Raw genomic sequence first — 10,198 nt, 5'->3', positions numbered from 1 at the left:
ACTCAGCTGGCACTGACGTGTAGCTGGTTACACAATATACTAGCAGTCTACTGTTGTGATGATTGTAATCAGCTAATTAAAATTACGTGAAATTTCGTGTACATTTTCACAATTACCCCTATACGTAATTACGATTTGTAAATTCAATCGATTTTGTATAATAATTTGTAATTTTGCGTGAATTTTCACATAATTTTTGCGTAATTTCAAGCCAGCTTTAGCAATAAATAGCAAAGCCCCCATATCAATTCAAAATTGCTACATATGTTTCGGAGAATAATGGGTACAAGTGAGTACAACTCTATACCTGCATTTAAAGGGGATTAGATGCTTTCCTTGCGATGAAAGACATCCATGGCTACAATTACTAGGTAATGCCTTAAAGCCCCATCTACACCATGGGACATTGAAGCAATCCGGCGGCTCGATTAGCCGCCGGATCGCCTCTTCCGCGTGCCCGCCGCGCGTGCGCCGCATTCGATTCCCCGCTCGTGCCTGCTCGTCCCCGCCGGCGCCGCTTATCTCCCGCACGATTCCCTGCCATTGTCCCCTCGCGGGGACCGAGCAGGGAATCGGCGGTGCGAAGATCCGTCCTGCCGGATCTTATCGATTGATAAGGAGCATCGCGGCCGCATCTACGCGTGTAGATGCGGCTTAAGATGTTGATCCAGGGATTTTATCTGATTGCCATCTGGAGTCGGGAAGGAATTTTTATCCCTTTTCGGGCTAATTGGACCATGCCTTGTAAGGGTTGTTCGCCTTCCTCTGGATCAACAGGGATATGTGAGGGAGCAGGCTGGAGTTGTACTTTGTTCCCTGGTTGAACTCGATGGACGTATGTCTTTTTTCAACCAAAATAACTATGTAACTATGTAAAAAAAAAAAAAAAAGAAAAAAAAAAGAATTTTTAAAAAAGACCTTGTAGTTTTTGAGAAAATTGATTTTAAAATTTCAAAGGAAAAATGTTTTTAAACTCAGAAAAATTAACATATGCGCCAATTTTGGTGGCAATAGCATGTTTGTTTGAGGACTTTGCTATTAACCGCTAAAGTCGGCACAAAATTAAGTGACAATTATGCAAAAATGTACGCAAAATTACGAATTAGTACAATTACAGACAAAATTAATTAGAATTTTTTTCCAAAAATTTGCATTGCGATTTTGCATTGTAATTGCGAATTTCAATGCAAAATCTATGCAAAATTTGTGCTCTTCACTAGTCTAATGGTTCTGGGTGGGATTCACAGTATGGACCACTAAACAAACACTGCGAGGTAGCACTCTCCTCCTCATACAGCCTCCTCCAGGTCTATACTAGCATGCTGACAGCTGTAGTTTTGCATTGCAGAGTCAGGCTGTTATAGAAGCATCAGTGCACAGTGGGAACTTTCCTTGAACCAAAGCATGAGCCTGTTAAACTTGGCAGATACAGCCGACAATACAGAGGGAACAGAAGACTTCTAAGGAGCAGCAAACTCTGACAGCTAACATACATCAGTGTCTGCAATGGTCATTATTGCCGAAGGTCATGTACAGCCAAAGGAACATAAATCAATTTCAACTGATATTTTACGTGTAGACTAGGAGTTTCTTCAGTTCCCGGTGGCAATTTCTAAGTACTTATCTTTGTTAGTGCCATAGGGCTTGATAAAAACTCATATCTACAGCTACAATAAGAAACGTTTACTCAAGTTTTGCGCACAGGGCGTATCAATAGAACCTGCAAGGAATGCAGCAGCAGCGGGGCCCAGAAGCCACAGGGGGCTCCGTGTGGGAAGAAGTTTCTTTTCGCTGTCCTGAGAGACTGACAACTAGGGGCGCAGAGAGAGAAAAATTTCTACTCACTGCATAATTGTTCTAATGTTCTAATGACTGCATCTGCTCAGCCACTGATAAGAAATCATACAGGAATACATACAGTTTTGCAGACAAAGATTTATAGACAGTCCCTATTCAGTGTTCAGCAGGGTCTTATGTACAGCGCCCAGCCTCCAACCTCTCTACCCTTCCCTGAGGCCCCATTCACACTTGAGCGTTTTGCTGGCGATTTCGGCAAAACGCTCAAACGCTAGCGCTTTTGAAAGAGCTAGTGTAATAAAACCCTAAGGGCCCGTTCTTACTTGGGCGATTTGCGATAAATGCCGCAAATCGCCCAAAATCGTGAATACAAACGCGTAGCCTGCACCATTTTCAGGCGATTTCCCAGCGATCGCGTTTCAGTGCTATAGAAGCGCTAAATGCGATCACGGAGAAATTGCTGCACTGTCCAGTGATTTTTCCGCGTGAAATCGCGGAAAAATCACTCCCGCAAATTTTGTCTTTTCAAGTGTGAATGGGGCCTAAGTGCTCTGTATTGTAGTGATGCTGGTGGAGTCTGCAGAGCCAATTCTGCGCTAGCAGAGGACAGAGTGAGTGTAAGGGGCAGTGATTTCTAGTTGCGCCCCTGTTTGCGCATGATGCACAAAAGCATAATCACATATTTTAGCATGTGCTAATGTACATGTTATTCCATGCATTAAAGGGGAACTGAAGAGAGAGGTATATGGAGGCTGTCATGTTTATTTCCTTTTAGACAATACCAGTTGCCTTGCAGCCCTGCTGATCCTCTGCCTCTAATACTATTAGCCATAGCCCCTGAACAAGCATGCAGCAGATCAGGTGTTTCAGTGGTTCAGACTTATAAGTCTGATCTGACAAGACTAGCTGCATGCTTGTTTCTGGTTTTAATCAGATACTACTGCAGAGAAATAGACCAGCAGGGCTGCCATGCAACTGGTATTGATTAAAAGGAAATAAACATGACAGCCTCCATATACCTCTCTCTTCAGTTCCCCTTTAAAGAGAATCTGTATTGTTAAAATCGCACAAAAGTAAACATACCAGCGCGTTAGGGGACATCTCCTATTCCCCTCTGTCACAATTTCGCCGCTCCTCGCCGCATTAAAAGTGGTTAAAAACAGTTTTAAAAAGTTTGTTAATAAACAAACAAAATGGCCACCAAAACAGGAAGTAAAATGTCCACACATAGAAAATACATCCATACACAAGCAGGCTGTATACACCCTTCCTTTTGAATCTCAAGAGATCATTTGTGTGTTTCTTTCCCCCTGTTCTCATGCACTGAAGTTTCAGGCTGCTCGTTTCTTCCTGCAAACAGCTGGCCCTTGTCTGTAATTCTTCAGTATGTGAAAGCCCAGCCAGCTCAGAGGACGATTTATCCAGCTTGTAAAAGATAAGAGAGAAGAGAGAAGCTGCTCTAATCCTAAATAATACACAGGCAGTGTGCATAGAGGGGCCTGGAAGGGGGAGTTCATAGCAGAACCACAACACTGAAGAACTTGGCAGCCTTCCAGACACAGGCCGACAAGTCTGACAGGGGAAAGATACATTGATTTATTACAGAGACAGTGATAGTATAAAGTGCTGCAGTAAGCCAGAACACATTAGAATAGCTTTTTGAACTTGTAGGATGATAAAAAACAGGATGCAATTTTTGTTACGGAGTCTCTTTAACACATTTGATGCAAGTAAACTTTAATGTTAACTCAGCTACATGTGCTTTTTACATTAGGTCATTTTTATCTCGCACAGTAATTTATTTTATGTTATTTTTCTATGCATGTAAACTGTTAGGTACCAGCAACCCAAAAACATAGCCTAGCAATAAAGTTGCAGGATTTAGGCCTTAAAGAGTAACTGTTAGCCCCCAAAGTGAAATTTAAATCTCTACAGCAATGTTTTATTTAGTATTAAAGTGATCCAAAAAGCCAATGCAGAACTTAAAAATCAATATAATTATGTTACTATGTAGCCTTTTGCCTAAGCTAATGACGCAAAGCCGCATATCTGATACTGATGAGCATGCAGAGCATGCCTATGTCTGCCCGACCCCCCTCTCCTCCCTCTCCCCCCCAGGACCAGGTGCCGATCTATTCGCACCACAAACAGCTGACCGCTCTGACAGGGAGAGAGAGCGGCAGCACTTCCAGCGCAGCCACGGCAGAGCAGCCGCCACCGTGCATCTCTCTCACATGTCTCACATGTGACTCGGCGGCGGCTGCTCTGCGTGGCTGCGCTGGAAGTGCTGCCGCTCTCTCTCCCTGTCAGAGCGGTCAACTGTTTGTGGTGCGAATAGATCGGCACCTGGTCCTGGGGGGGAGAGGGGGGAGAGGGGGGTCGGGCAGACATAGGCATGCTCTGCATGCTCATCAGTATCAGATATGCGGCTTTGCGTCATTAGCTTGGGCAAAAGGCTACATAGTAACATAATTATATTGATTTTTAAGTTCTGCATTGGCTTTTTGGATCACTTTAATACTAAATAAAACATTGCTGTAGAGATTTAAATTTCACTTTGGGGGCTAACAGTTACTCTTTAAAGAGAATCTGCACTGTTCGATTTGAACAATAAGAAACATACCAATTGAGTACTTGTAAAAAACAATTACCAATTGAGTAACTGTGATCGCCTGCATCCCTCTTGGCTGTTTCAGCCGTTCCCTGCTGCGACCCTGGCTTTTAATCGCCAGTTTTAGGCAGTGTGTACAAACAAAAACATGGCTGCTAACCAGGAAGTGATGTATGTGTAAAAATAAATATATATATATATATATATATATATATATATATATATATATATATATATATATATATATATATATATATATTACGGCCAGAACCCGAAGTGTGGCCACTTTGCGTTCTGGCCAGCCACTTCGGGTTCTGGCCGGCCAATGTGCGAAGTGGCCGCAGCGCAGCGGCCAATGTTAGAAATGTAATGTTTAAATGTATTAAAACCTGCTTAATTTCATGAAATATAGCCAGCGGCAATATAATAGATGAAGCCGCCGGCTTTCGCACTGCCTCCTCCTCCTCCTCTCCTCCCCCCCCCCCTGCCTCTCTCCGCCTCCTATACAACATACGGAGCAGCCGGGGACAATGCGTGTCCCGGAGAGTCGTTCGTCGCGGCAGGGGAAGCAGAGCGGGGAGGCTAAAGACTTTGCTTCTGCCAGCACCTGCTCTGCAGGAACGGCAGGATTCCCCTGCCGCGACAAACGACTTTCTGAGACATGCATGTCCCCGGCTGCTCCGTATGTTGTATAGGAAGCAGGGAGAGGAGAGAGGCGGGGTGGGGGGAGGAGGAGGAGAGGAGGCAGTGCGAAAGCCGGCGGCTTCATCTATTACATTGCCGCCGGCTATATTTCATGAAAGTGAGCAGGTTTTAATACATTTAAACATTACATTTCTAACATTGGCCGCTGCGCTGCGGCCACTTCGCACATTGGCCGGCCAGAACCCGAAGTGGATATATAATCTATACAGGGGAGTAGCAATATCGGGTTCAGAGGTAGCGTCCGCATCGGGGCCCTTGGGCTAGAGGGGCCCACCCTCAACTACAGTATTAGCTCATTATTGGTCCTATGCTGATAATATTCACTTCTATAGATGGTTAGAATCAGGGACGGATCTAGACCAAGTTGCCCCAAGTTGCGCCTGGGGCAAGGTCAGGTTTGGCGCCTAAACTGCCATTCCCCATCCACATTTTGCCGCCTTTTTAAGAATTTAACAATCTGCGCCTGGGGCAAGACACCCCCTTTGCCCCCCCCCCCCCCCGATCCGTCCCTGATTAGAATAGCAGTGATAATTAACACACTGTTACCCATCCTCTTTTTGCAGTTCTAACTCTGTGGTTGTCATTGATTGGTTTTGGTGAGGCCTATCAATTGTTATGTATAGAGAGCTTGGGGGGCCCCAATGCAAAACTTGCATTGGGGCCCACAGCCTCTTAGCTATGCCACTGAAACTATATCATGTTACAGTATACTGTATTGCAGGTTCTTATTACATAGTGAATTATCTGCACTCCAGTCTACAGACAAGGTGAAACTGAGAGCAATAAACAAAGCACATATAAAGCCTGGTGGAGTGTGCAGGGGACGTGCATAACTTCTCCCTGTCACAGCAGAGGCAGTACATTTCTCCTTGGGTCGACAAAGCTTGACAAAGTAAAGAAGATTATATATATCACAGAGACAGTGCAACTAGAAAAGGCTGCAGTAATCCAGACCACATTAGAACAGGCATAGGAACTTATAGGATAGAAGAAATAAGGCTGACATTTTTGTTACAGAGTCTCTTTAAAATTGGCACAGCAACCAGGGCCAGATTTCTGGAAAGGCCCAAAGACTGGGGCCTAGAGTGGTGGCTGTCCAAGGATGCGGCTGGACAAAGAAGAACAGTTGCTGCATAGCATGCGCACAATAAGGATGCCAGGGCATTTGGAAGGCAGGAAATAGCCGATAGTAGAGTATTGGTAACATTTGCCTATATTATAATATTTTACAGTAGTAATTTTCCCTAGTAAAAGATATTTACTACAGCTATACCTAACCCTTTTCTCACACAGAACCCTCCCCCCATGCCTAACCCCTCCCCCCGACGCCTTAGCCTTAAAACACCCCTTCTTGAAGCCTAATCATAACCGCACCCACCGCTAACCTTCTTCCTAGCACTTAAACTGTCTCCCTGTCACAAACCCCCTTCTTGATGCCGAATATTAACTGCCCCCGGTGCAAACCCCCTTCCTGACTCCTGCAAATCCCATTCCTGGCGCTCAACTTTAACTGCCTCCCTGTGCTGTGAAGAAAAAAAATACTGGAGGTGGCACCGCTGTAATTTGATATTGATGGGTGGTATGTAATTTATGGGTGGAAATTTCGGGCACTAGGCCAGTCCAATATGCAAACTGTGGCTACAAATAGCAGGGCGTGTAGCCACAATTTGCATAGCGAGTGGCTCCAGTGCCCACTACTGAGGTGCACAAATTTCCACCCATAACCGATATTTGTATGGGCATCTATAGTGGTGCCCAAACTTCTGCAGTGCCTCCAGCATCCACATTTCCTGTTTCCTGCTGCATATGGGAGCGGAGGCTGCAGATGGAATAGGGAGGCTGCAAATGGAGAGAAGTACATGCAGGAGGGGAACTGCTGCCCAAGGGAGCTGTGCATGAAAGAGAGTTACTGCTGCACATGGAAGAGGGGCTGCACATGAAATGGGAGGGGAGCTGCTGTACATGGGTGTTGCACATGGAAGAGGGTGTTGCACATGGAATAGGGGGCTGCACATGGAATGGGAGGAGCGCTGCTTTACATGGATGATACACATGGGAGAGGGGGCTGCACATGGAATGGGAGGGGGTGCTGTACAGGGATGATACACATGGAAGAGGGGGCTGCACATGGAATGGGAGGGGAGCTGCTGTACATGGGTGTTGCACATGGAAGAGGGTGTTGCACATGGAATAGGGGGCTGCACATGGAATGGGAGGAGCGCTGCTTTACATGGATGATACACATGGGAGAGGGGGCTGCACATGGAATGGGAGGGGGTGCTGTACAGGGATGATACACATGGAAGAGGGGGCTGCACATGGAATGGGAGGGGAGATGCTTTACAGGGATTATACTAGGGATGGGACGAATCCACAATTTTTTCGAATCCGAATCCGAATCCGAATCTGAAAAGGTTCTCGATATCTCGAACCTTTCAAATCCCGAATCTCACGAATCTTGTACAAAATAATTGTGTGATATATGGAAGAAACATAGTAAGGTACAGTACATTGTGCCCCTCAAAAAGACATACAGAATGCGAGTATATTACTACTTTTCTTACTGTAGCAAGACGTCTGTGGTGGTGTCTCTTTCCTACTTTGGAGGCAGCTTGTGTGAGACTCAGGCAACAGCAGCCATCAGGGAGTATCTGGCTTGTGTGGGACTTGGACTGCAGGCATTCATAAAGGGAGAAGGGTAGGAAAGGCTCATTAAGTTCAACCACCAAACCTTTTCTCAAAGAACAAGCACATGATAATCAAAATGACAGTATAGGTAGCTTCTGGTAAAGGTGCCCCCAGTATAGATAGTCAGGCATAGGTTCCCCCAGTATAGATAGACAGGTAGATAGGTCCCCCCCCCCCCAGTGTAGGTAGCCAGGCATAGGTCCCCCCAGTATAGGTAGCCAGGCATAGGTCCCCCCAGTATAGATAGCCAGGCATAGGTCCCCCCAGTATAGATAGCCAGGCATAGGTCCCCCCAGTATAGATAGCCAGGCATAGGTCCCCCCAGTGTAGGTAGCCAGGCATAGGTCCCCCCAGTATAGACAGCCAGGCATAGGTCCCCCCAGTATAGATAGCCAGGCATAGGTCCCCCCAGTATAGACAGCCAGGCATAGGTCCCCCCAGTATAGATAGACAGGTAGATAGGTCCCCCCCCCAGTGTAGGTAGCCAGGCATAGGTCCCCCCAGTATAGATAGCCAGGCATAGGTCCCCCCTGGTATAGATAGCCAGGCATAGGTCCCCCCAGTATAGATAACCAGGCATAGGTCCCCCCCAGTATAGATAGCCAGGCATAGGTCCCCCCAGTATAGATAGCCAGGCATAGGTCCCCCCAGTATAGATAGACAGGTAGATAGGTCCCCCCCAGTGTAGGTAGCCAGGCATAGGTCCCCCCAGTATAGATAGCCAGGCATAGGTCCCCCCAGTATAGATAGCCAGGCATAGGTCCCCCAGTATAGATAGACAGGTAGATAGGTCCCCCCCAGTGTAGGTAGCCAGGCATAGGTCCCCCCAGTATAGATAGCGAGGCATAGGTCCCCCCAGTGTAGGTAGCCAGGCATAGGTCCCCCCAGTATAGATAGCCAGGCATAGGTCCCCCCAGTATAGGTAGCCAGGCATAGGTCCCCCCAGTATAGATAGACAGGTAGATAGGTCCCCCCAGTGTAGGTAGCCAGGCATAGGTCCCCCCAGTATAGATAGCCAGGCATAGGTCCCCCCAGTATAGATAGCCAGGCATAGGTCCCCCAGTATAGATAGACAGGTAGATAGGTCCCCCCCAGTGTAGGTAGCCAGGCATAGGTCCCCCCAGTATAGATAGCCAGGCATAGGTCCCCCCAGTGTAGGTAGCCAGGCATAGGTCCCCCCAGTATAGATAGCCAGGCATAGGTCCCCCCAGTATAGGTAGCCAGGCATAGGTCCCCCCAGTATAGACAGGTAGATAGGTCCCCCCCAGTGTAGGTAGCCAGGCATAGTTCCCCCCAGTATAGATAGCCAGGCATAGGTCCCCCCAGTATAGGTAGCCAGGCATAGGTCCCCCCAGTATAGATAGCCAGGCATAGGTCCCCCCAGTATAGATAGCCAGGTAGATAGGTCCCCCCAGTATAGATAGCCAGGCATAGGTCCCTCCAGTGTAGGTAGCCAGGCATAGGTCCCCCCAGTATAGATAGCCAGGCATAGGTCCCCCCAGTATAGGTAGCCAGGCATAGGTCCCCCCAGTATAGGTAGCCAGGCATAGGTCCCCCCAGTATAGGTAGCCAGGCATAGTTCCCCCCAGTATAGATAGCCAGGCATAGGTCCCCCCAGTATAGATAGCCAGGCATAGGTCCCCCCAGTATAGGTAGCCAGGCATAGGTCCCCCCAGTATAGATAGCTAGGTAGATAGATCCTCCCCAGTATAGGTAGCCAGGCATAGGTCCCCCCAGTATAGATAACCAGGCATAGGTCCCCTAGTAGGCCGCCCGCCCGCCCGACCTCACGTAGGCCCGCACCCGACCTCCAGCCGACCACCAGCCGACCTCCACCAGCAATGTCCCCCACCAGCAACGTCCCCCACGGGTGCCCCCGGACATACTGTACCTGTCGCTGTTCTGTCCGTCCACGCCTTCCGATCTAGTCCGTCCGTCCACGCCGGGTCTTCTCCGCGAAAGCGACGTCTAGAGGCAGGGCAGCGTCAACGTCATCACGCGGGAGCAACGCGCGGATGGACGCGAGGTCGGAGGTGGTCGCGATGACGTCACAAGCGGCGCAGGTAATGTATACGCGTGCGACGAAATGTTGCGGCGGGTTGCGCGGATTCGTCGGATTCGAATGCGCGCAAATGGCCTGGGGATTTGAATCCACGAATCTCGAATCTTTCCTAAGATTCGATGGATTCGTGGATTCGCCGGATTCGAAGTCCCATCCCTAGATTATACACATGGAAGAGGGGGCTGCACATGGAATGGGAGGGGGTGCTGTACAGGGATGATACACATGGAAGAGGGGGCTGCACATGGAATGGGAGGGGAGCTGCTTTACAGGGATGTTACACATGGAAGAGGAGGCTGCACTTGTAGGTTACTCATGGGAGAGGGGGCTGCACA

Source organism: Hyperolius riggenbachi, chromosome 1 (genome assembly GCF_040937935.1).
Source record: "Hyperolius riggenbachi isolate aHypRig1 chromosome 1, aHypRig1.pri, whole genome shotgun sequence".
In the NCBI taxonomy this organism is placed as follows: domain Eukaryota; kingdom Metazoa; phylum Chordata; class Amphibia; order Anura; family Hyperoliidae; genus Hyperolius; species Hyperolius riggenbachi.
Note: the sequence above shows the minus strand (reverse complement) of the source record.